Source organism: Hippopotamus amphibius, chromosome 1 (genome assembly GCF_030028045.1).
Source record: "Hippopotamus amphibius kiboko isolate mHipAmp2 chromosome 1, mHipAmp2.hap2, whole genome shotgun sequence".
Taxonomy (NCBI): Eukaryota; Metazoa; Chordata; class Mammalia; order Artiodactyla; family Hippopotamidae; genus Hippopotamus; species Hippopotamus amphibius.
In genome coordinates, this window is record NC_080186.1 from 109,473,203 (window position 1) to 109,500,429 (window position 27,227).

The 27,227-nt window shown below is 43.2% G+C and overlaps 1 non-coding gene and 1 pseudogene across 1 annotated transcript; both read left to right on the top strand.

The window, feature by feature from the left end:
* Window positions 1-18,740: 18,740 nt before the first annotated feature.
* On the top strand, window positions 18,741-18,915 carry LOC130843671 (U1 spliceosomal RNA; annotated as a pseudogene).
* Window positions 18,916-25,349: 6,434 nt separating this feature from the next.
* Window positions 25,350-25,423, top strand: TRNAN-GUU (transfer RNA asparagine (anticodon GUU)). Its single transcript has one exon. It is a non-coding gene; the product is annotated as a tRNA-Asn (tRNA).
* Window positions 25,424-27,227: the final 1,804 nt, after the last annotated feature.

Consider the following 27,227-nt stretch of genomic DNA (forward strand, 5'->3'; position numbering starts at 1 on the left):
TACAAAGAAAAATATTAAAAGCAGCAAGGGAAAAGCAAGAAATAACACACAAGGGAATCCCCATGAGGTGATCAGCTGATATTTCTGCAGAAACTCTGCAGGCCAGAAAACAGTGGCATGATATATTTAAAGTGATGAAAGGGAAAAACCTACAACAAAGAATACTCTACCCAGCAAGGCTCTCATTCAGATTTGACAGAGAAATCAAAAGCTTTACAGATGAGCAAAAGCTAAGAGAATTCAGTACCACCAAACCAGCCTTACAGCTAATGCTAAAGGAAATGCTCTAGGTGGTGGAAAAAAGAGGGCACAACTAGAAACAAGAAAATCACAAATGGGAAAGCTCACCAGTAAAGGCAAATATAAAGTAATAATAGAAAAATCATCCAGATGCAAATAGGATAACAAAACAAGCAACCATGAGAAGAGGAGATTACAAATGCAGGAAATGGGAACTGCATTTGAAATTAAGAGACAAGCAACTCAAAACAACTTTGTGTATATATAGACTGCTATATCAAAACCTCATGAGAACTGCAAAGCAAAAATCTACAATAGATACACACAAAAAAGATAAAGCAACCCAAACACAACACTGCAGACCCAAACCACAAGAGAAGAGAACAAAACAAGGGAAGAAAGAAGACTGATAAAAACAAATCCAAAACAATTAAGAAAATGGGAATAGGAACATACATATCAATAATTACCTTAAATATAAATGGATTAAATGCTGCAAAAGCCATAGACTGGCTGAATGGATACAAACATAAGACCCCTATATACACTGTATACAAGAGATCCACTTCAGACCTAGGGACACATATAGAATGAAACTGAGTGGATGCAAAAAGATATTCCATGCAAATGGAAATCAATAGAAAACTGAAGTACCAATAGTCACACCAGACAAAATAGAGTTTAAAATAAAGTCTGTTATAAGAGACAGGGAAGGACACTACATAATGACCAAGGGATCAGCTCAAGAAGAAGATATAACAATTGTTAATATCTATGCACCCAATATAGGAGCATCTCAATATATGAGGCAAGTGCTAACAGCCATAAAAGGGGAAATCAACAGTAACACAATAATAGTGGGTGACTTTCACACCCAACTTACACCAATGGACAGATCATCCAGACAGAAAATCAATAAGGAAACACAAGACTTTAATGACAAATTAGGCCAAATGGAATTAATTGATATTTTTAGATCATTCCATCCAAAAGCAGCAGAATACACTTTCTTCTGAAGTGCGCATAACATTCTTCAAGATAGATTACATCTTTGGCCATAAACCAAGCCTTGGTAAACTTAAGAAAAATGAACTCATACCAAGCTTCTTTCATGACAACAACTCTATGAGATTAGAAGTAAATTACAGGGAAGAAAAACCTGTAAAAAACACAAATACATGGAGGCTAAACAATATGTTAATAAACAACCAATGGATCAGTTAAGAAATCAAAGAGGAAATAAAAAAAATACCTAGAGAAAAATGACAATGAAAACAAGATGATACCAAACTTACGGGATGAAGCAAAAGCAGTTCTAAGATGCAAGTTTACAGCAATACAATCTTACCTCAGTAAACAAGAAAAATCTCAAACAACCTAACCTTACACCTAAATCAACTAGAGAAAGAGCAAACAAAACCCAAAGTTAGTAGAAAGAAAGAAATCAAAGATAAGAGCAGAAAGAAATGAAATAGAGACAAAAAATAAAAATAAAAAAGATCAATGAAACTAAAATCTGGTTCTTTGAAAAGATAAAGTTGATAAACCTTTAGCTAGACTTATCAAGAAAAAAAAGGAGAGGGCTCAATAAAATTAGAAATGAAAAAGAAGTTACAACTGACACCACAGAAATACAAAGGATCACAAGAGATTACTACAAACAGCTATATGCCAAAGAAATGGACACCTAGAAAAAATAAACGAATTCTTAGAAAGGTACATTCTTCCAAGACTGAACCAGGAAAAAAACAGAAGATATGGACAGACCAATCACAAGCACTGAAATTGAAACTGATCAAAAAACTTCCAACAAATGAAAGTCCAGGACCAGATGGTGTCACAGGTGAATTCTATCAAACATTTAGAGAAGAGTTAACACCTATCCTTCTGAAACTATTCCAAAAACTTTCAGAGGAAGAAACACACCCACGCTCATTCTCTGAGGTCACCATCACCCCTGATACCAAAACCAGACAAAGATACCACAAAAGAAAATTACAGGCCAACACCACTGATGAACATAGACGCAAAAATCCTCAACAAAATACTAGCAAATAGAATCCAACAATACATTTAAAGGATCAAACACTGTGATCAAGTGGGATTTATCCCAGGAATGCAAGGATTCTTCAATATACGCAAATCAATTAATGTGACACACCATACTAACCAACTGAAGAATAAAAACCATATGATCATCTCTATAAATGCTGGAAAAGATTTTGACAAAATTCGACACCGTTTATGATTAAAAACACTCCAGATAGTGAGCATGGAGGAAACCTACCTTAACATAACAAAGGTCATATACAACAAACCCACAGCTAACATGGTTCTCAGTGGTGAGAAGCAAAGCATTTCCTCTTAGATTAGGAATGAGACAAGGATGTCCACTCTCACCCCTTTTATTCAACATAGCTTTGGAAGTCCTAGCCATGGCAACCATAGAAGAAAAAGAAATAAAAGGAATCCAAATTGGAAAAAAAAAAGTAAAACTATCACTGTTTGCAGATGACATGATACTCTACATAGAAAATCCTAAACATGCTACCAGAAAAGCACTAGAGCTCATCAATGAGTTTGGTAAAATTACAGGATAAAAAATTAATACACAGAAATCTCTTGCATTTCTATATACAAACAATGAAAGACAGAAAGAGAAACTAAGGAAACAATCCCATTTGCCACTGCATCTAAAAGAATAAAATACCTAGGAATAAACTTATCTAAGGAGGGAAAAGACCTGTACTCTGAAATCTACAAGATGCTGATGAAAGAAATCAAAGATAACACAAACAGATCAAAAGATATACCATGTTCTTGAACTGGAAGAATCAATATTGTCAAAATGACTATACTATCAAAAGCAATCTACAGATTCAATGCAACCCCTGTCAAATTACCAATGGCATTTTTACAGAATTAGAACAAAAATTTTTGTAATTTGTGTGGAGTCACAAAAGACCCAAAATAGCCAAAGCAATCTTGAGAAAGAAAAATGGAGATGGAGGAATCAGGCTCCCTGACTTCAGACTATACTACAAAGCTATAGTAATCAAATGGTATGGTACTCACACAAAAACAGAAGTATAGATGAATGGAACAGGACAGAAAGCACAGAAATAAACCCACACACCCATGATCAATTAATCTATAATAAAGGAGGTAAGACTATACATTGGAGAAAAGACAGTCTCCTCAATAAGTGGTGCTGGGAAAACTGGACAGCGACATGTAAAAGAATAAAATTAGAACACTCTAACATCATATACAAAAATAAACTCTAAAAGGATTAAAGCTCTAAATGTAAAACCAGATACTATAAAACTCTTAGAGGAAAATATAGGCAGAACACTCTTTGACATAAATTGCAGCAATATCTTTTTGGATCCACCTTCTAGAGTAATGAAAATAAAAACAGAGATAAGCAACTGGGGCCTAATGAAACTCTTGCACAGCAAAGGAAACCATAAACAAAATGAAAAGACAACCCACAGAATGGGAGAAAATATTTGCAATCAATGTAACCAGTAAGGGATTAATCTCCAAAAAACACAAACAGCTCATGCATCTCAATATCAAAAAAACAAACGACCCAATCAAAAAATGGGCAGAAGATCTAAACAGACATTTCTCCAAAGAAGACATACAGATGACCAAAGAGCACATGAAAAGATGCTCAACATCACTAATTGTTAGAGAAAGGCAAATCAAAACTACAATGAGGTATCACCTTACACCAGTCAGAGTGGCCATCATCAAAAAGTCTACAAGCAATAAATGCTGGAGAGAGTGTGGAGAAATGGGAACCTTTCTATGCTGTTGGTAGGAATGTAAACTGATACAACCGTTACGGAAAACAGTATGAAAGTTCCTTAAAAAACGAAATATAGAACTACCATGTGATCCATCAATCTCACTCCTTGCCATATATCCAGAGAAAACCATAATTTAAAAAGATACATGCACCCCAATGTTCGATGAAGAACTATTTACAATAACCAAGGCATGGAAGAAACCTAAATGTCCATCAACAGAGGAGTGGATAAAGATGATGTGGTACATACATACTATGGAATATTACTCAGCCATAAAAAAGAATGAAATAATGCCATTTGCAACAACATGAATGGACCTAGAAATTATCATACTAAATGAAGTCAGAAAGACAAATGTCATATGGTATTACTCATATGTGGAATCTATAAAAAATGATACAAATGAACTTATTTACAAAACAGGAAAAAGTCACAGATGTAGAAAACATACCTATGGTCACCAGGGGGAAAATGTGGGGAGGGATAAATTGGGAGATTGGGGTTGACTTATACACACTGCTGTATATAAAACAGATAACTAATAAGGACCTATTGCATAGCACAGGGAACTCCACTTGATACTCTCTAAAAGTTACATGGGAAAAGGACCTAAAAATGAGTGGATATATGTACAACTGATTGACTTTGCTATACACTTGACACTAACACAACATTGTATATTAACTATACTCCAATGAAATTTTTTTAAAAAACCTAAAAATAGAGCTACCATATTATCCTGCAATGAAATTTTTTAAAAAAACCTAAAAATAGAGCTACCATATTATCCTGCAATCCCACTCCCAGGCATATATCCAGAGAAAACCATAATTAGAAAAGATACATTCACCCCAATGTTCATTGCAGTACTATTTACAACAGACAAGACATGGAAGCAACCTATATGTCCACTGACAGATAAATGGATAATGAAGATGTGGTATATTTATACCATGGACTATATATACTTAGCCATAAAAAATAATTAAATAATGCCATTGGCAGCAACATGGATGGACCTAGAAATTATTATACTAAGTTTCGTAAGCCAGACAGAAAAAAATAATATCATATGATATCGCTTATGTGTGGCATCTAAAAAAAATACACAAGTGGACTCATATACAAAACAGACCAAAAGACAAAGAAAACAAATTTATGGTTACCAAAGGGGTTTGGGGAGGAAGAATAAATTAGGAGTTTGGGATTAACATATACACACTACTGTATATAAAATAACCAACCAGGACATACTGCATAGCACAGGGAATTTTATACACACACACACACACACACACACGTGTGTGTGTGTGTGTATAACTGAATCACTTTGCTGTATATCTGAAACTAACACAACACTATAAATCAACTATACTTCAATTTAAAAAAAAGAAAGTGGGGGTGGCAATACTCAGATAAAATAGACTTTAAAACAAAACCATAAAGAAAGAAAAAGGACAGTATATAATGATAAAGAGATTAATACAAGAAGAGGATTGTACACTTGTTAACATATATGCACCCAACATAGGGGCAGTAAATACGTAAAACAAAGACTAACAGACATAAAAGGGGAAAGTGACAGGAATGCAATAATAGTTGGAGACTTTAACACCCCACTGATATCAATGGACAGATCCTCTAGTCAGAAAATCAATAAGGCAATAGAGATCCTAATTGACACAATAGACCAGTTGGACTTAACTCATACCTACATTCAAAAAAATAAAAAACGGAATATACATTCTTTCAAGTTTGAATGTAACAAATTTAAGAGGATAAACTATTTCAAGCATCTCTTTTGATCAAATGGTATGAAAGTAGAAATCAACCACAGAAAGAAAAACAAGAAATAAAGATTATATGGAGAATAAAAAACATGCTACTCAAAAACCAATGGGCTTGGGACTTCCCTGGTGGTGTAGTGGTTAAGAATCCACCTGCCAATGCGAGGGACAAGGATTCAATCCCTGGTCTGGGAAGATCCTACATGCCATGGAGCAACTAAGCCCATGAGCCACAACTACCGATCCCACATGCCACAACTACTGAAGCCTGTGTGCCTAGAGCCCGTGCTTTGTAACAATAGAAGCCACCACAATGAGAAGCCTGTGCACCACAACAAAGAGTTGCCCTGCTCATTGCAACTTGAGAAAGCCTGTGCAGCAACAAAGACCAAACGTAGCAAATAAATAAATAAATAAGTTTATATATATATATATATATATATATATATATATATATAAACCAACGGGCCAATGATGAAATCAAAGATGAGATAAGAAAACACTTTCATACAGACAATGAAAACACAACCATACGAAATCTATGGGATGTAGCAAAAGCAGTTCTATCAGGGAGGTTCATAGCAATACAGGCCTTCCTCAAAAACCAAGAAAAATCTCGAATAAACAACTTAATGTACAACCCAAAAGAATTAGGAAAAGTAGAACAAACAAAGCCCAAAATTATCAGAAGGAAGTGAATAATAAAGATCAGAGAAGAAATAGAGATAAAAAATAGAAAAGAATAAAGCCAAGAGCTGATTTTTTGAAAGGATAAACAAAAATCAACAAACCTCTAGCCAGGCTCACCAAGAAGAAAAGAGAGAAGACACTCCCCACCCCCCAAAAAAAAATTAAGGAAAGAAGAAATATATGATCCTCCAGAAACACACAAAAAAATCATAAGAAAATACTATGAACAGTTTTATGCCAACAAATTGGACAACTTAGAAGAAATGGACAAGTTTCTAGAAACATACAGCCTGTCAAAACTGCATCAAGAAGAAACAGACAATTTGAACAGACCAATTACTAGAAGCGAAATAGAATCTGTAATAAAAAACTAAAACAAACAAACAAAAACTCTCTGCAAACAAAAGTCCAGGACCAGATGGCTTCACAGGGGAATTCTATCAAACATACAAAGAACTTATACTGATCCCTCTCAAACTCTTTTAAAAGACTGAAGAGGAGAGAACACTCCCACAATCATTCTATGAAGCCACTATCACCCTGACCCCAAAACCAGACAAAGACAATACCAAAAAAAAAAAAAAAAAAGAAAAAGAAAATTACAGGCCAATATCTTTGATAAATATAGATGCAAAAATCCTCAACAAAATATTAGCAAACTGAATCCAACAACACATAAAAGGGATCAACACTACAATCAATTTGGATTCATTCCAAGGTTGCAAGCATAGTTCAACATATGCAAATCAATGTGATACACTGCATCAACAAAAGACAAAAACCATATGGTCTTAATAGATTCAGATAAAGCTTTCGACAAAATTCAGCATCCGTTCATGACACAAACTCACCAAAGTGGGTACAGAGGGAACATATCTCAACATAATAAAAGCCATTTATGACAAACCCACAGCCAATATAATATTTAATGGTGAAAAGCTGAAAGTCTTACTGCTAAATTCTGGAACAAGACAAGGATGCCCACTCTCACTACTGCTCAACATAGTGTTGCAAGTCTTAGCCACAGCAAACAGACAAGAAAAAAATGAAAGGTATCCAAATTGGAAGGGAAGAGGTAAAATTGTTTATATTCAGATGACATGATACTCCATGCAGAAAACCCTAAAAACTCTACATAAAAACAATTAGTAATAAGTGAATTCAGCAAGGCATCAGGATACAAGATTAATATACAGAAATCTGTTGCATTTCTTTACATTAAAAGAAATAGAGAGAAAGTTAAAACACAATCCCATTTAAAATCACGTCAAAAAATACCTAGAATGAAAACTAACCAATGAATGACCTATATGCTGAGAACTATAAAACAGTGAGAAAGGAAACTGAAGATGATTCAAGGAAATGGAAAGATATTCCATGTTCTTGGATTGGAAGGATTAATATCATTAAAATCACCATACTACCCAAAGCAATCTACAAGATTTAATGCAATCCCTACTTTTCGTAGAACTAGAACAAATAATCCTAAAATTTATATGAAACCAAAAAACACCCGCAACTGCCAAAGCAATCCTGAGGACAAAGAATAAATCTGGAGGCATAACCCTCCTGGCCTTCAGACAATACTACAAAGCTACAGTAATCTAAACAGCATGGTATTAGCACAAAAACAAATATATGGATCAATGGAACATAATAGAGAGCCCAGAAATAAACCCACACACCTATGATCAATTAATCTTTGACAAAGGAGGCTATAATATACAATGGAGAAAAGACAGTCTCTTCAACAAGTGGTATTGGGAAAGCTGGACAACCTCATGTAAATAAATAAAATTAGAATACTCCCTCACACCACATACAAAAATAAACTCAAAATGGTTTAAAGACCAAATTTAAGACATGACACCATAAAACTCCTAGGAGAGAACATAGGCAAAACATTCTCAGACATCAATTGTAGCAATATTTTATTAGATCAGTCTCCCAATGCAAAAGAAATAAAAGCAAAAATAAACAAATGAGGCCTAATCAAACTTACAAGCTTTTGCACAGCAAAGAAAACCATACACAAAATGAAAAGATAACCTACAGAATGGGAGAAAATATTGGCAAACGGCATGACTGACAAGGTGATAATATCCAAAATATACAAACAGTTCCTATAATTCAAAAAAACAAACAACCCAATCACAAAATGGGCAGAAGAACTAAATAGACATTTATCTAAAGATGGCCAACAGGCACATGAAAGGATGCTCAACATCGCTAATTGTTAGAGAAAGGCAAATCAAAACTATAATGAGGTCTCACTTCATATTGGTCAGAATGGCCATCATCAAAAAGTCTATAAATATTAAATGCTGGAGAGAGCATGAAGAAAAGGGACTCCTACACTGTTGGTGGGAATGAAAATTGGTACAGCCACTACGGAAAACAATATGGAGTTTCCTTAAAAAACTAAAAATACAGCTACCATATGATCCAACAATCCCACTCCTGCGTATTTGTTCAGAAATGATGAAAACCCTATTTTGTAAAGATACCTGCATCCCAATGCTTACAGAAGCACTATTTACAATAGACAGCACATGGAAGCAACCTAAGTGTTCATGAACAGACGAATGGACAAAGATGATGTGGCATATATAATAGATGTACAATGGAATATTAGCCATGAAAAAGAATGAAATATTGCCATTTGTAGCAACAGAGGAAACTAGAGATTATCATACTGAGTGAAGTCAGAGAAACACAATTATACAATATCACTTATATGTAGAATCTAAAAAAATATTATTCACAAAACAGAAATAGACTCACAAAGAAACAAACTTATGGTTACCAAAGGGGAAATAAGAGAGGAGGAATAAATTAGGATCTTGGGATTAACAGATACACACTACTATATATAAAGTAGATAACAAGGATTTACTGTATAGCACAGGAAGCTATATTCAATACCTTGTAATAGCCTATAATGGAAAAGAATCTGAAAAATGTATATATGTATAACTGGATAATTTTACTGTATATCTGAAACACAATATTGTAAGAAAAAAAACTATACTGAAATTTAAAAAATATATAAAGAGGGGGACTTCCTAGGTGGCACAGTAGTTAAGAATCCGCCTGTCAATGCAAGGGACACGGGTTCGATCCCTGCTCCAGGAAGATCCCACATGCCGTGGAGCAACTAAGCCTGTGCACCACAACAACTGAGCCTGTGCTTTAGAGCCCGTGAGCCACAACTATTGAGCCCATGTGCTGCAACTGCTGAAGCCCACATGCCTAGAGCCCATGCTCTGCAACAAGAGAAGCCACGGCAATGAGAAGCCCCCACACCGCTATGAAGAGTAGCCCCCACTCACCTCAACTAAAAAAGAAAGCCCGTGCACAGCAAAAAAGACTCAACACAGCCAATAAAATAATAAATTAATTAATTTAAAAAAAAAGAAAAAGAATATATATCACTGAATCACTTTGCTGTACACCAGAAACTAACATAGCATTGTATATCAACTATACTTCAATTAAAATAAAAGAAAAAAGAAAAAATCGGAACCTAAAGCTTTTACCTTAAACCGTAAGCTATTGAGCACATTCCAAGAATGTTCCTAAATGTTCCGCAGAGAATGTGGAGCTCGCAGTGTGAAAATGGGTTGGGCCATGATTCTTCTTTATTTTTTTTTTTGTAATTCCTTATGTTTTCCTCTGCTAATTCCTTTCTTTCCTGAACCTTTTTATTTTTTTTCTTCACATCTTTATTGCACTATAATTGCTTTACAATGTTGTGCCAGTTTCTGCTGCACAACAAAGTGAATTGGCTGTATTTATACATATACAACGTTGCCTCTGTAAAGCTTTATTCCTGTTCGCCAGCAAAGATAACCCAAGAACCTCTCATACCCACCGGCTTCACCAGTTTGGAAGTCTCCCCTCTACTTCTGCAAGGTCCCCGGAAAGGCCCCAAGCCTGGGTTCTAACGCCAGGCTTGTCACTAACTGCCTGTGTGGCTTTGGCTGGACCCAGTCTCTATGAGCCCACTGACCCTCATCTGTAAGACGGGGCACTAGACTTGGATGATCTCCAAGGTCCCTGCTGACCTGGCCCCTCTCTCTCCTCATCAAGTAAACAGAACGTGAAAGTAACAGGGGGACCTCCATGCAAAATGTCCTCTCCTTCCTACAACAGGATGTCTATATGTGCCTGTTTCATACTAAACATTTCTTTTCCTGGGAAAACACAAAGGCCATCCTTTTGCTCCAAAGTGAAGTGGAGAGTGAATTGGCCCCTGAAGAGGGAGTGGAGGGATCCAGCCACCCGGTGGGCAGTGGCTTTGAGCAGAGACATGACCACAGGAGGTGGTGGGAAGCTTGTCCTCTAACCTGGTGGCACCAGTTGCTCCTCCAGACCTCAGCTCACCCCTCAGCTCATCCTCTTGACAGGCTCTCACCGTGCTCCTGGCTGCTGTCACCACTCAGCGCTCGCTCCAGCCTCAGCCACCAGCAGGGCCTGATAGTGGACTCTTAATTTGATTGTGTTCTTTTGGCCTCCAGCTGAAATCCCTAAGGGCTCTGCCACGCACTCCAGCCCTGTGACCCTTGCCTTCCAGGAGCCAGGCAAGAAGCGAAGCCACCGGAGGTCCTTCAAACAGCAGGAAGGAGGGGCCTGCCCCCCTTCTTCACAGCTCCCTGTCTGCTGAGGAGGATCTGGGCCCCCCTCCTCCACACCTGCTGGAGGGTCTGGAAGGAGTCACAGATGTGGCCTGCGGGGGCAGGGTGAAAGGCAGAGGGGCTTTCCTGCAGTTGAGGAATAACCAGCCAAGGACCACTGGGCCCAGCACGAAGCAAAACAGGCACAGTGTGTAAGGACCTTGTGACACTGCCTGTGAGCGCCCCAGGGGCATGGGAACCAGCAACAGCACATTTCTCACCCCTCATCACCTACCCCCAGAGGGTCAACTCAGGGGAGATGGGCCCTGCTCCCCAGCAGTGGAGCATGTGGTCCCGACACTGGAGCTCCACGGCAGATCTAAAAGCACAGGACTGAGCAGCAGTGCCCTGCAGGACGGTGTTGGCAGGGGCCCGACGACCTGACCCGGGCCAGTGCAGCTGGGTTGCAGTCAGGCTGGGTGTCAGTCTACACGGCAGCACCTGAGTTCTTTGAATCTGCATGGTGAGAGCAGTGACTCCACGATGCCATCTCATGCTTAGCCTAGACCTCCTATTTCTATTCTTTTTTGATCTCTAAGGAGTGTACTGACCTCACTCTAAATATGCTGTCTCATTTTGTCATCCTAACTTCACTCTGGAACTTGGGAACTAATGGCCACACCAAGCCCATTGGAAGTCTTGTGTAAAGCAAACCGGTGATCATTTTTAAGTGACATATGTGAGGTCCCCCATTGTGCTAAAAAGCCTAGTCTGTCTTCACAATGCTTAGAATGTGTGTATGTGTGTAAAATGTATAACATATATTTATATATGTTGCTATAGCGATATGTTAAAGGCCAACATAACTGATGGACAGGGTCAGTGAGAGGAAATGAAAGTCTTTTTGGTGGCTATTAAAGGAAAATGTATATAAAGAAATAAAAAGTTTCCACAGCCTGTTTTGTTTCCCATTTCTGCACTAGTCCTTACACTGAGAGGGTGAGAATAGGAAAGACAAACTGTCACTAAGAGCTCACCTCACTGTCTAATGCTTAAAGTCTGAGTTTAAAAGAATGATTTATTCTCCTGTCATTTTGTAAAAATCTCCAGTCTAAAAATATAAAAGGGTAGTTCTTACATTTAGAGTGCCTTAGAATCAGCTTTGCAGATTATAGAAGCTACTTCCTGGGCTCCAATCCCAAGAAATTTCATTGATATGGGGCCCTAGAGTCTGCATGTTTTACAAAAACACAACCAGATGTTTCGATGCAGGTGGGCTGCAGATCACAGTTTAAAACACATTGTTCTATAACACTGAATCAAAACTATAAATTTCTTTTAATTAATTAATAAGTTTTAATTGAAAAGTGTTTAAGTCCCACCATAAATGTTGACATAATGATCTTAAGATTTCCTTTGGGAAAAGTTCTTAGTGATGTTCTTTTGCATTCCAGAACTAAAAGAAAGCTATCATTCCACAATTATATCCTAGCGGCAGTAATAAGTTACAACAAACAACAACACAAACAAAAAATTCAACCATGATCACCACCACCACCACCAATAACAAAAATATCCATCAACAGACTCAGGCCTGCGGTAGACACTTCCATGGTAGATTGATTTTGACTTCTGCTTTTACACTTGGTTGTTTAAGTATTTTCCATGAGCGCCTCTGGCAGAATCAGCCGAATGGATGAAAAGTCAGTCAAACTATGAAGTATTACTTAAAGATAAAGTAGGAAACTTTGAGGACCTCTTGCCCTGCAGTTATTCAAGTATCCCAGCAATTCTTCCTTCATCCCTGTGCCTCCAGGGCTGGAAGACATTGATGATATAATCAGTAATCAATGGAGAACTCAAATATTATTTATAAGAACTTCATTTTACGGACATAACATTTATGAAAGCAATAGAATTTAATCATATAAATCTCAGATCTGTTCAGGATCCAGTCACAACTTGCTTATGGGGAAAATTCCTAACAGCCATTCTTGTGTTTCACCCTTTGAAAAGTAGTTCTTTACCCTATTAAAAAAGTTGCAAAAAATTTATCTTTGGAATGGAAGATTCTCCAATATTTAACTTTTCATAAATTATATTATTTTCCTCTATATGTCAGAAGCAGAATTCATTCTTAAAAATAAAATCAACCTGCATGACCATCAATGTCTTCCAGTTTGCCATAATTCAAATGAGAACCATGTTGGGTTCTGGGCAGGAAATAGGGTGAGAACCCTTTAAGTAAAAAATGGAAAGGAAGAAAGATGGCAGGTACTTAATGTAATGATTCAAACATGTACAAATATCTCTTGATCTGTCAACTTAAGACAGAAAAACAACTTGCAGAATTTATGCAGGGTTTATTATATCCGCCAGATTTTATTACTTCTAAAGTGAATACGCTAGGCACTTATTGAATTAGTTTTCTATTTCTGCTGTAACCAGTGACCATAAGTTTAGTGTCTTAAAAGAACACACTTTTATATTAATTTATTATATTATATTATATTATATTATATTATATTATATTATATTATATTATTTGTTCTGTAGGTTAGGAGTCCAACAAAAATCTCACTGGACTCAAATCAAGGGGTCAACAGGATTGCCTTACCTTCTGGAGGTTCTAAAGGATAATCTCTTTCCTTGCCTTCCTAAAAAGTTTTTAGAGGCCACCACATCCCTTGGCTTTGACCCGCTTCCTACAACTTCAAAACTAGAACAGCAGGCTGAGTCCTTCTAATTTCACATCAGTTTGACCTTCTTTTCTGCCTCCCAATTCTAAGGTCCTGTATAATTTCATGGGGCCCATTTGAATAGTCCAAGATAATTTCTTCATCTCAAGGTCTTTATCCTAATCACATCTGCAAAGTCGCCTTTGCTATGTGATGTAATATATTCACGGGTTGGGGGAATTACAACAGGAACATCCTGGGGAGACAGTATTATTCTGCTAGTCACAACACTATTAACTGAGATGCCAACTAATATTGGAACTAAGAAAAGAAGAACTTCTCTAATTTCAACAAAGTTTAGTAAAAATAGGACATTACCTGAAGGCACAGTCAAGCAAAGACATTACCTAAAGCAAATCAAGACAAAGTCAACTTAGAACCCTAGAAGTGCTTCACTGATGTCCATAAAATTGCACAAGTACTAGTCTCTTTATATTGTTTGTTGTTTTTTTCCCCCAAACGTGGCTTTTTCCCCCCTCCAAGGCTGATTTTGATGGGAGAAATCTCATCCGAGATAAAAGCCTGTGGTGGAGGAAGTGAAGGTGGTGGTGGAGTTGGCGCACCTGGGACCCCACTAACTTCTAACTCTAAACTTTCAGCTGGTCTCAATGGAATAGATGGAAGGGTTCTCCCACACCTACCCTTGCCTGAACAAAGGGATCCTCCTGTGCCTTCTCCAGGCTGCCAGGAAGAGGCGACGTGGTCGTTCCCCTGGAACTCGCCTTGTAAAGAAGGCAGGCACCAAGATATTAACTTCTCTGGGATCTTGTGGACCAGATGCTGGCCTTCTGTGTAGAGAGCTCCCTGACTTTTGCTCACACATCCCCGGGTTGGCCTAAGGCCCGTGCTGCCTGGGCTGGCTGTGGAGGCTGAGCTCCTCAGGTGAAGCCATCTTGCTCTGTCTCCTCCAAACCAGGATCTGACCAGAAAGAAATGTAATCGTGCTTCTTAGGCTGGTGGAAAACACGCCTCCTCTTCCTCTCGGACTGGGGCAGCCCTTTCCTATGTTGGCCTGCTTTTTGTGGGAGTGGGGGAGGGGTGGGGAGGATGAGAGCAAGAGGAGCAGGGACGAGGGGGAGGAGTGAGAATAAAAAAAGCCTGGGGAGGTGCTAGGGGAGGATGGGGAGGAGGAGTGGAAAATGGAGGCAGAGGAAGAGTGTGAATGCCAAGGAGGTTCCAGTCTCTGATCCCAGAATGGCAGCTGCTCTCTCTTGAACTTCCCCTGACCTCATGCTGGACACACCACACACACACAAACACATACACCAGCCTCCTCTCTCATCCTCCAACCTCGTTTTTTCACAGAACAGCCTCTTAGCCCCTGCCCCCTCCCATGCTCTGATTCTGGGAATTATTTCCTTTTTCTCTGGGTTTCCCCAGATTTAGGCACAGATTCCTCACCAGCAGCCAAATGCTCGTCTGTGGATCTGGAGAGTCCAAGGGAGAGAAGTCATCCAGGAGAAGAGGAAACGCAGGCCACATGGGGTCATGGGGTCACCCTGAAGAATGTGAATCCAGCTATCCCAGGTCATTCTAGGTTGACATTTTTGAAGATGTCAAACTTCTTGGAAAGAAACTCTAAGAAGATCCTTGGTGCACGTCATTGGAGCAAATTATGCGATGAAATCCTAAACCAGGTGATCAATCCTCATTCCAAAGTCATGGATCAGCCTTAAGAAGGGCAAGCAGGTTGTGGGTATTAACTAAAGGAAATGAACAAAACTGGGGCAGATCCCACAAAGGCCCAGGTAGGAGAAGCAGCTTAGGCCAATGGCTAAGTAATCATCTGTATTAGTCAGCTCAGGCTTCCAGAGAAAAATACTACAGACTGGGTGGCTTAACCAGAAATCTCTTTTCACACATTCTGGAAGCCCAATATCACGATCAGAAGTTCCTGCCAATTCAGTTTCTGGTGCGAGCGCTCTACCTGGCTTGCAGAAAGCAGATGCCTCCCTGGGTCCTCACAAGGCCTTTTCTCCTTGCTTGAGCTGGGGTAGGGCAGGAGCCCAAGCTCTCTGGTATCTCTTCACTTAAGCACACTAATTCTATCAGATCAGGGCCCCAAGCTTATGACCTCATTTAATTTTAATTATCCTTAAAGGCCCCTTCTCCAAATACAGCTCCACTGGGGATTAGGATACAAGATACGAATTTTTTGGGGGGGATACATACAATCAGATCATAACACCCTCCACAGCCTCCTCCTCCCATGAAGGCTCTGGTCTCTTAGCTCTGCTCACTGGGAACTTCCCAGGCACTGGGTCCTCCTATTCCTCTCCTCACAGACATCCTCCTTCTCTCTCTCTGACCCAGATGCCTCCACATGAGGCACAGCTGTTGCCTGGCTGACACTCAAAGGCAGTGGACTGACTTGCATTCACCTGGATGACTTTCAGAAGACAGGGGCCACCACTGACTGATATGCTTGCAGAAATGTGTTCACCGAGGAGACGGGCTGTGGTGGCAGAATAATGCTTCCCCAAAGATGTCCACATCCTGGTCCCTAGAGTGTGTGAACATGTTACCTGACATGGCGAAAGAGACTTTGCAGGTGTGATTACATTCAGGCCCTTGAGATGGGGAGGTTGTCCTGGAGGGCCCCATGGAATCCCAAGGGTCCACGTAAGTGAAAGGGAGGAAGAAGAGTTGGGGTCAGAATAATGCGTTCTGAGAATGACTTGATCATCCGTGACTGGCTCTGAAGACGGAAGGGGGTTATGAGAGTAGAATGTGGGCACCTTCCAGAGGCTGGAAAAGGCAAAGAAAGAGATCCTCCCCTAGAGCCTCCAGAAAGGACCTCAACCCCACTGTCACATTGATTTTAGCCCAGTGAGATGCATCTTGGAATTCTGATCTCCAGAACCATAAGATAATAAATGTGCGTGGTTTTAATTCACTAAGTGTGTGGTAATGTGTTACAGTAGCAACAGGAAACTCCTACAGTGGACATTGGTGGCCATTTGTTACCATGGCTGTAGACCAATTACTCTAGCCCCAGAAATGTGAACTTTCAAGCTTGTCAATTCTCAGTGGAGATAATGTAAATAATACTGGATGGTGTACCAAACCATCCCCTTATAAGAGGCTGAAACCCTCACCCTGGGCTCAGGGATAAACATCTAGTATGCTCCGAGGCTGGGTGGTGCATGCGTGTATATTTGAGACAGGGTTGCATGGCCTTGGGCACTGGATTTACAATGTTCTCCATGGGGCTAGCTGCAGGGGGTTTTATCTGAACCCCCTGCCTGTGTATGAGGAGCTTCCCACATTCCACAACTTTTAAGGATCACATACTGGCTTTCACAGTTTTCCTAGGGGCTAAGATGTGGGTCTATTACCAAGAGCTGGCCAATCCCCATGAGTAACAATGACCCCAGCATTTGACAGGAGTTGAGAGGCACAAGGAGTAGGCCCTGGGGAAATTCTTCCCGTCCCGTGCAACAGAAGACTCTCCCCACCTCCAGATCCTTAGTTTAACACCGACCAGGTGCAGCAGAAGTCGCAGAGCCATGGGCGGTGTCTAGTGTCCAGGGCCAGTAGTGTCACCTGTGCAGAGCCACAGGGGTTGTCACTCAGCAGGGGGCACCCGTGCCCTTCCCGTTTGGTCTGTGTGCTCCCTTCCATTGGCCTTGCTTATTCCTCCCTGTTTGTAGAGCCTGGTTCTCCAGTTGGCTGGAGAGTCTCTGAGCTAGCACTATCCCTTGAAGAAAGTATATTTCAGAGGAAAGGAGCCAGAGTCTATTTCTGATGGCTGCAGAGAGAGAAAGGAGGGGAAAGGGAGAAAGCAGGGAGGAGGAAAGGAAGCTTCTTCCTGGAAGTTGGCTGGGTGCTGAGTTCCTCTGCGTCCAGGATTCTCCGCAAGAGTCACTTTCCCCCTTAAGCCAGAGGCACCCTCAAGGATCCAGTCACTCCTCTCCTTGCTCTCTGGTCTGAAAACACAAGCTGGCTTCCTTCTCCAGCCTCCGCGGCCCCGGCCCCCACCCCCACCCGCAGGGCGAACCAGTCTTACCCAGAAAGAGAAAACAAATCAACAAACAAACCAACCGCACTTTCCAAGCAAACACGTCATCTTTCTAACCCCTTCTTTTGGTCATCCGCTTCTTTTTCAGAATCTTCATTTCCCGTATTCTGTATGGTGAGGAAAGCAAAAGCATGGTCCCTGGGGCACCACGAGAACCAAGTAGGAAGGACGTGCACAGACAATACACCGAGCAGCACTGTGGGAGGCAACCTTGAATCTGTGTGTCTATGCACAGGACACAGACATGTGCTTTCATTGTGTTCCTATAGATATATACCTGTAGCCCTTGCCTTACGACTTCTTTACTACTAACAAACATTTTGGGTCAGTCACACACGATCCCGGAATTCCCCTCCTCGGTGTGTAACGCAAGACAGGAGGGAAGAATGCCAGGAGGCTGGCAGAACCCGCCAGTATTTCAGATGAAAGCTTAGAGGTCCGTTACCTACGTGGGCGGAAATCACGACGTCACGTCCCCTTTCGGCAGCCGATGCGCCCATTGGTCATCTGGGCAGGGGTGGGAGGGGAGATGACGGCCCAGGGACCCGGCGTGGGTGGGAGGAGAGGAGCCGCCTTAGAGGTCAGGGATGGGGCTTGGCTTATGTAAATTTTGCAGCGCGGGGGTGCCATTCCTGGCCAGCCACTCCCCGGGCTGTGGAAGTTTTCCGGAGATGTAGCTCGGATTTTCTTAGGAGAGTTGTTTGGAGGGGCGTGGAAGAGGAGGGGGTGCGGGGGGTGGTGGAGGGGCTGGGGTGGGGGTTGTGGCAAAGTGAGCGTGTGTGTACAGTGGAAGAGCCTAATGCTGTGCGGGGGCGGGGAGCAAAACGTTCATACTTACCTGGCAGGGGAGATACCATGATCACGAAGGTGGTTTCCCCAAGGCGAGGCTCACCCGTTGCTCTGGGGGTGTGCTGATCTCTGAGATTTCCCCAAATGCTCCCCAAATGCGGGAAACTCCACTGCGAAATTTGTGGTAGTGGGAGACTGCGTTTGTGCTCTCCCTTGGCAATGGATACAAAAAGACAGATAAATCCAAGCAACTGCGATAGTGGGTGTAAAAGCGGTTGAGCAAGGACTGTGACCTTCTCGCTTATCCCAGAGTTTTGCAGTTTTTTTTTTTAATCTTTTTCTCTAGCGCACTGGGTAAAGATGGTAGATAAGCCAGTAATGCTTCAATGAAAACTGGGAGGTCTGCATCACGGCCAATGCCTAGCCAGGTTCTTTCTTTCCCTGCACAAACCAAACACAGGCTTTTGTTACCACTGCAGATATAAGTTTCTCTGCAGATTTAAGCTTCAAGGGGTTTTCCTACTTCAGGATTTCATTCTGACTGTGGAGCTCTGTTCTATACCCTGCAAAAATCTTGCACAATCTTCACCAGTGTTTCCAACTTGGACTTCAAAGTAGGGGTGGCCCACCATACACACTCATAAGGACCTGGGTTTATCCTCCTGCCAACAACAACAGAAAACGTGAAACAAAGACTTTGAAGAGACTGGGGCATCAGGTGAAAAAGGACAGTGCGTGGTTCCGGAGAGGTGGTGGGAAACAATGGCTCCAATTTACTGTCTGCAGAGAGTTTCCAAGCAAGGCACTCCAGGGCAAACTGAAAAGGAGCCCGGTGGACCTTGCTGAGTTGAGGACACTGAACCTGAAGTCCAGGGAGGCCAAAGGAGCTAGGGTCCACAGAACAGACTCCCAGAGGGGAGAGAGATGCTGAAAGTAACTCAGAGAGAACTGCAGAGGAGATCCCTCCTGCGTGCAGCACAGTACTGATCAGTGCAGCCCTGGCAGGAAACTCCCCAAGGTCAGGGGGAGAGCTTTGACAGGATCAGAGAACAGTGCCTGGCACTCACACAGATAGTGCTTGTCCCCAACAGATAGACTGCAAGGAAGAAAACAAAACAGACAGACAAAACCTCTCAATTCATGAGGGCGTGGGGTGGAGTACTCAGGAATGTCTTGCCTCAGGAGGGCAACTAGTTAGCCATAAACTGAGTGCTGCTCAGAACCACTTAGTGAATCATCAAAGCATGACCTGAAAGGATCAAACTGTTTGCAAGTAACTTGAATGCATCCCTGAAGAAAGCCCAACGTTTACAGGAACACACAACTCTCCATCATCCAACAAGGCAACATTCACACTATCTGGCATTCCATCAGAGATTCGGAGGTATCCAAACAGGCAGGGCAAATGACCCATAATGCAGAGACACACCGATCATGTGCAAACGACCCAGAGCTGACACCGGAGAAGGACATTAAAACATTTATTCCAACTGTATTCCGTAACTTCAAACAGTTCAGTAGACACATGGGAAACATAAAAAAGACCCAAGTGAACTTTAAGAGATACAAAAAGAAAAAAAGAAAAAAAAAAGATGAAAACTACAACGTACTGCAAGGGATTAACAGCGAGCAATTAGAAAATGCAGAAAACAAAAGTTTTTTAAAATCATTTATTTATCAAGAGAAACTATTCCTTAGCCCAGATATTCATAGTTCACAGTTTCACAGTTCAGGAATACAGGTAAGTGCCAAACTTCCATGAAACTCAACCCAAAGAAATTATATGGCACTTAGAATGCTCCTTCAGGAACAGTCTGCCTTTATATTCCAAAATCACTTTGCACTCTGAAAGATACCAGCCTTCCTCATCTCCTCAAAATCTTTCATGGAATCATAATTTCTGTAGAAATCTGCATATGCCTTCTTTCTTGGTTCAGCCACAGCAAACTTACACAAAGTTGCAACTCCCAGGGAGACAATGAATGCTCCAACCATATGAAATCGCAGACGCGTGGCCAGAAGGCCACGCATCTGAGGTTTCATCAAAGAACTGGAAGCCATGGTAGTTTTTCTCCTTGACAGCTCAACGATGACATCCTTCCAGACAGATGGAGAAATGGACCAGAAGAAACAAAATTTTTTTTTTGAAGGTGGCAAAACAACAGTAATTGTTGACTTAAGTACAGAGGAAGGAGCAAACCCTTCTAATGAGTTCATTAGGTGCACAGGCAGCTTCCTAAAAGGTTCCTGGCAGCACCCACTTATCCAGCACGGAGCACAGCTCTGAGATGCCACCAAGGAAGGGGCTCGCCCACCAGGGAGTTCTTGTATTAAATACCCAGGTCGAAATAATGTGGGCCCCGTTTGCAAGGAGTTGAACTTTGTCTTGGGTTGGCAGTAATGTAGGAGGTCCATCCAGCTCCTCAGAGGGGAATGCAAAGATTTTCTGTGATTCTGTTTTCCTAGTCATCCAGTCAAGGCCTGGTCTGTGGCTCGGTGTGGTGGGGTGCCAGCCCAGTGAGTGCTGGCAGTGGTGACGTCATGAAGCATTACCCACGAAAGGGTGTGGGTCCTCTGAAGTCCAGGATTTGAGGAATGGCCTGAGGACAGATTATGCTAGTTTTAGTCGTCATGTTGAGCCCACTGTAAAACAGCTGCTGTGAGGAGAATCATGTCTGAGAGGGAATGCAGGCATCTCCATCTCTTTTTCCCCCCCAGTTCTGGATGGAGCTGGAAGGAGTTAAGGTACTCTTTAGACCAAGGCATGGCAGTTTTCTAGGCATGCTTAGAGATGTAGGTGCTCTTCCTGGAAGGCTAGATTATCCACCACTTTCAGTGCATCACCACTTAGAGATCTTTGGGTCTGCCTGTTGCCTCCTGCACCAGTGCAGCTTTGTGAGGCCCTCACTGTTGTCTAATCCAGCCTGTGTCCCCTCCTCATCACACCCCAGCAGGTGCCCTGATCCCAGCGAGGGCTTCTTCTCATTGCCTCCCAAATTGGCCATAACGTAATTTTTTTGTGTGTAGTTGATTTACAGTGTTGTGTTAGTTTCAGGTGTACCACGAAGTGACTCGGTTATATTGGGTTGGCCAAAGAGTTGGTTCGGGTTTTTCGGTAACAAACTTCAGAAGAAACAGATTTGAATAGGAATTGCATTGACTCTGCAGATCACTTTGAATGGAAAGCCACAGTCCCAAATGAAAGGGTGCAGGCGCCCTGAGACCAGGCGGTGAATACTCCGCTTTGGGGGTGCCGCGCAGGTGGTGCACAGAGCCTGATTGCCGACGTCAGAGCTTGAGTAAGAGATTCCCCCCATCCGTGTGCGTGTGCCTTCATCCTCTGGCAGCTGCCCTGGAATGTACAAGGCGGATGACTTAGCAAGGGCAGCCCCCCAGGGGGTGCCAAGAGACCGGGGCACCAGGGTTAAAAACCTGGAGGAAGGCGTGTACTGGGGATCCGCTGGGTGGAGATTCCAGGAGAGCTCAGGCAGTGGGGAGCGGGGGAGGCACTGCAAGGGCAGACGCATAAAAGCGGCGGCTGAGGGCCCGCTAATCAGATGCCAAGCCAAGTTCCTCCCTCAGTGGGCTCGAACCACCAACCTTTCGGTTAACAGCCCAACTCGCTACCTGATTGCGCCACAGAGACAAAAGGCTGCGGGGTTTTGTTGTAACATCCTGGAATCAGAATGCATTCCCCCGTTCTTTCCAACCCAGCGGAAAATAGAGTCAAATGCCTCTATCTTGTCCAACCTTGCTGGCACCAGAGGCATTGACTCTCGTCACTCAGGAACGTCCAACCGTGGACACCGAGCCCGAGTCAGCTGCGGGCTCCGACGAAACAACGCCGGGCCCACGACCATCCTCGCCTGCTCCTGGCCGCCCCCCACTCCGCGGGACGACTGCAGCCTCTCTCGGGCCAAAGTCCCCGGTTTCCCACTCGTGATCCGCCTTACTCGTCACGCTCATCACAAGTCCCCCCTCACCCCACCCCACCCCCAGGTCCAGTGGTCGGGCGGGAGAAAGGACAGCAACCGGCTGTGTCCCCACCGCGCTGCCTCCTCTTGGCGCTTCCAGAGAAGGACTCCACGAGGCACGACCTGGAGTTTGCGCACCAGGCAGCCCCTCACCGGGAACAGGGCCAGGCATCCAGCAGGTGCCCAATAAATGTCTGGCTGAGGATGCATTCCGCCACAGGGGCCGGAGGTGGTGGGTCCACCGAGAATTCTTATGCCACCTCTAAGTTTTTAGTCCTAGAGGAACGTAAAAAAGTTCTATAAAGTCCAAGAGGGCACCACTTGGACCGGCTCTGAGCTCCCCATGTAAGATGGTACGCCAGCCTCAGCCTGCGGGTGCAGGTGTCATGTCTGAGAGGGATGAAGGAGGAAAGCTTCAAAGTAGAAAGACGGTTGGGGTAGGCAATCTGGAGTATGAGGGAGAGAGGGAGAGAGACTGGTTCATCTCTAGCCATCTGCTTACCTCCAGTGCTAACGTCGACCCGACCACCGCTCCGTGGATCCCCCCGTGGAGCACAGTGGTCGCGGTGTGATTGGTGCGGTGATGGAAGCCTGGCTGCTTGGGTCTGAATTCAAATCCTAACAGAGAACCGGCTTCCCGTGCCTGATCACCGCCGGCAATAGCCCGTGGGTCTACCTTTTGGACTTGGTGGCTTGCCCCCTACTGCCCACAGAGCAGGTGGGCGAGGGGACGCGGCGCACACCTCACCGGGGGACTCAAGCTCTGAGGCGGCCCAGACTTCGCCCGAGGCCCCCAAGGCCTGAAGTCAGCATCCCCTCCAGGTCCCCCCTGCGCTGAGAAGAGTGCCTGGGGCTCCAGGAACAAACTTCTCCTCTGTCTAACTGGGGACTTGGCTGGATTGGTCAGAATCTACCCTTTTCTGGCCTCATGGGGCCGAGTGCCCCTTGCAGGGGCCTCGAGGGGTCGCTGTGTTCCTGCCGATTGGATTTTGGCTTGCAAAGAACAAGGGCTCAGGCAGATTTTGATTTCCCTGGCTTAGGCTGTGCAGGCTGATACAAGCAAGGCTCAGGGGCTGCAGCCACCCAAACAAGGAACCTCTCCTGTCTGTCGTCGTCTTTGTGAATGGCCAGCTCCTATACATAGAAAAATCCGCAATAACCCACACAACACAAGGCTACCAGTCAACAAACGAATTCTGTATAGTGGCAGAGTACAGATAGGCAAAAATCAGTTGTCTATCTATACATTAGAAGTGGAGAATCTGAAAAAGAAATTAAGAAAACAATTCGATTTAAGATTGAAGAGGAAAATTAGAAGTTTGGAATCAGCTAGAAATAACTTCATGCTTGCTCTGCTTTTGTAAAATCTGCTTGCTGCAACCAAGATAAGAACAGATGACCTAGCAATCAACTGTAACCTTAAGATGTTCTGATAAATATGGAATGTTCTGCTCTTGCTCCTGCAAGTTTCTGTTTGGAAACCCTCTGCGAGGGACCCATAACAACTCCCGCTCTGTAACTGCCCACAACCTATAGTAAGCAGGTAACCAATCAACCAAAATGCTAAGGGGGCCGCCGGCTTAATAAACCTGAGTTCTCCAACTCTCCGAGTGTGGTGCTTGGTTTCTCGACAGACCGATTCGATTTCTGCAACAAGATAGCACCCAAAAGAATATAATATTTATGAATTGAATTAACATATACAAGGAGGTGAAACTTGCACACTGAAACCCACAAAACATAGTTGCAAGTGATGAAAGCATACCTAAGGAAATGGAAAGACAGCTTCCACAGATCTCTCTCCCTCTCTCTCTCCCTTTCTCCATCATACTTGAGGTTGCCTACCCCAACCGTCTCTCACCTTAGCAGCTTTCCTCTTTCATCCCTCTCAGACATGACACCTGCACCCACAGGCTGAGGCCACTGCACCGTCTTGGATGGGAGCTCAGAGCTGGTCCAGGTGGTGCCCTCTTGGACTTTCTAGAACTTTTACCTGGTTCTAAATCAGCTGCCAGAAGAAAGGTTTTGAAGAGCAGCCGATTGGAAAACTCTAGGTTCCTCTAGGACGAAAAACTTAGAGGTGGCATAAGAATTCTCGGTGGACCCACCACCTCCGGCCCCTGCGGCGGAATGCATCCTCAGCCAGACATTTATTGGGCACCAGCTGGACGCCAGGCCCTGCTCCGGGCAAGGGGCTTCCTGGTGCGCAAATTCCAGGTCGTGCCTCGTGGAGTCCTTCTCTGGAAGCGCCAAGAGGAGGCAGCGCGGTGGGGACACAGCCGGTTGCTGTCCTTTCCCCCACACGACCACCGGACCTGGAGGTGGGGTGGGGTGAGGGGGGACTTGCGGTCAGCGCGACAAGTGAGGCCGATCACTAGTGGGAAACGGGAGACTTTGGCCCGAGAGAGCCTGCAGTCGTGCTGCGTAGAGGGGCTGCTTTTAAGGAGGCCAGGAGCAGGCGAGGATGGTCGTGGGCCCGGCGTTGTTTCGTCGGAGCCCGCAGCTGATTCGGTCTCGGTGTCTATGGCCTGACGTTCCCGAGTGACAAGACTCAGTGTCTCTGGTGCCAGCGAGGTTGGACAAGATAGAGGCATTCTACTCTGTTTTCCGCTGGGGCTGGAAGGGACGGGAAATACATTGTTTCCAGAATGTTACAGCAAGATCTCGCAGCCCTATGTCTCTGTGGCGCAATCGGTTAGCGCGTTCGGCTGTTAACCGAAAGGTTGGTGGTTCGAGCCCACCCAGGGACGAGCTTCGGCCTAGAATCGAAGGAGGTCTCAGCTGCCGCTTTTCCGTGTCTGCCCAATTGCCCTTTCAGTTCCTCCCCAGCGCCCTTCTTCAGGAATCTCCACCCAGCCCAGCTGATCCCCAGCACGCTCCTTCCTCCCGGTTTTTAACCCTGGTGCCCCTGTGTCTTGGCACCACTCCATGAGGGCTGCCCCTCACTAACTCATCTGCCTTGTACATTCCAGGGCACCTGCCAGAGGATAAAGGGACATGCACACGGGTGGGGGGAATCTCTTACTCAAGCTGGGATGTCGGCAATCAGGCTCTGTGCACCACCTGCAGGGCACCGCAACGCGCAGTATTCACGGACCAATCTCAGACGCCTCCACCCTTTCATTTGAGACTGTCGCTTTCTTTTTTCCTTTATTGCCCCACCCCCAGGTACCATAATCCAGGTTCAGAACACTGCTTTCGATTCCCTCCAGCCCTGCTTCAGACAACCCTCCCTCAATCCCCAAGCAATATTAATCTGCTTTCTGCCTCCATAAGTTTCTTTTCTGGACATTTCAGATAAATGGAATAAATCAATATGTAGTGCTTTGTGACTGGCGTCTTTCACTTAGCACAATGTTTCTGAGGTTTATCCATGCTCTGGCTTGAGTTTCTTTGCTTTTTATTACTGAATAGAATTCCACTGTGTAAATATACCACATTTCAGGTGCCATTCACTAGTTGATGCGCATTTCAGTGTTTCCTGTTTTTTGATTTTGTGGGTGTTTTTCTTTTGGTTTTGCTATTATAAATAATGCTGCTATAAATACATTGAACAATCTGCACCTATGTTTCATTTCTCTTCAATAGATATAAAGAAGTGGAATTGCTGGGTTTATGGTAAGCTTATGCTTAACTTTTGAGAAACTGTCAAACTGGTTTCCAAAGTGGCTGTATCATTTTTACATTCTGACCAGCAACATCTGAAGGTTCAGTTTCTCCACCTTCTCACAAGCACTTGCTATGGTCTATCCTACTTAAACATAGCCATCCTAGTCGGGGAAAAGTGATATCTTGTTGTTTTAATGTGCATTTTCCCAATGGACAATGACATTGAGCACCTTTTCTTAAGATTATGACCCATGTATTTGTCTTCTTGGGGAAAATGTCTATTCAAGTCTTTGGCTGATTTGAAAAATTGTGTTGCATCTTTCTATTGAGTTGAAATAGCTCTCTAGCAATTGTAAATACAATTCCTTCATTGGCAATTTGATATGCATATATTTTCTCCTAGTCTGTGGTTTGTCCTTTCATTTTCTTAATGCTGTCTTTTGAGGCAAAGTTCTCAATTTTCATGAAAGTTCTCTTCTATATAACACGTTTGCTGTAGTATCTTAGAACTCTTTGCTTAACCTACATGCACAGTAACTTTTCTCCTATGTGTCCCCTTGAAGTTTTGTTTTAGCTCTTACATTTAGGTCTGTGGTTTATTTTGAGTTAATTGCTATATGTGGTGTCATTTCAAGCAAAGTGCCCTATGACGGCAAGAGATCTTGGAGGTAAATTACCTTTAAGAGTTAATCTCCCCCAGGCCAGGACACTGAGATTTCATATTCCTGCACCCTTTATTGAGTGGCTAAGTGCCTAGGGAGAGGTCAAATAAATGGGTTCTGGTGCTCATACACTCCATGTACTTCCCATTCTCTGGGACTGGGAACAAGGTAGCTCTATGAGTCAGAGGACTGTCCTACTCAGAGGAGGCCGTTGTCACAAAATAGACCAAAAGCAGGAGAGGGTTACACAGGAAGGATCAAAGGGATCCAGGTGATCTGGGTT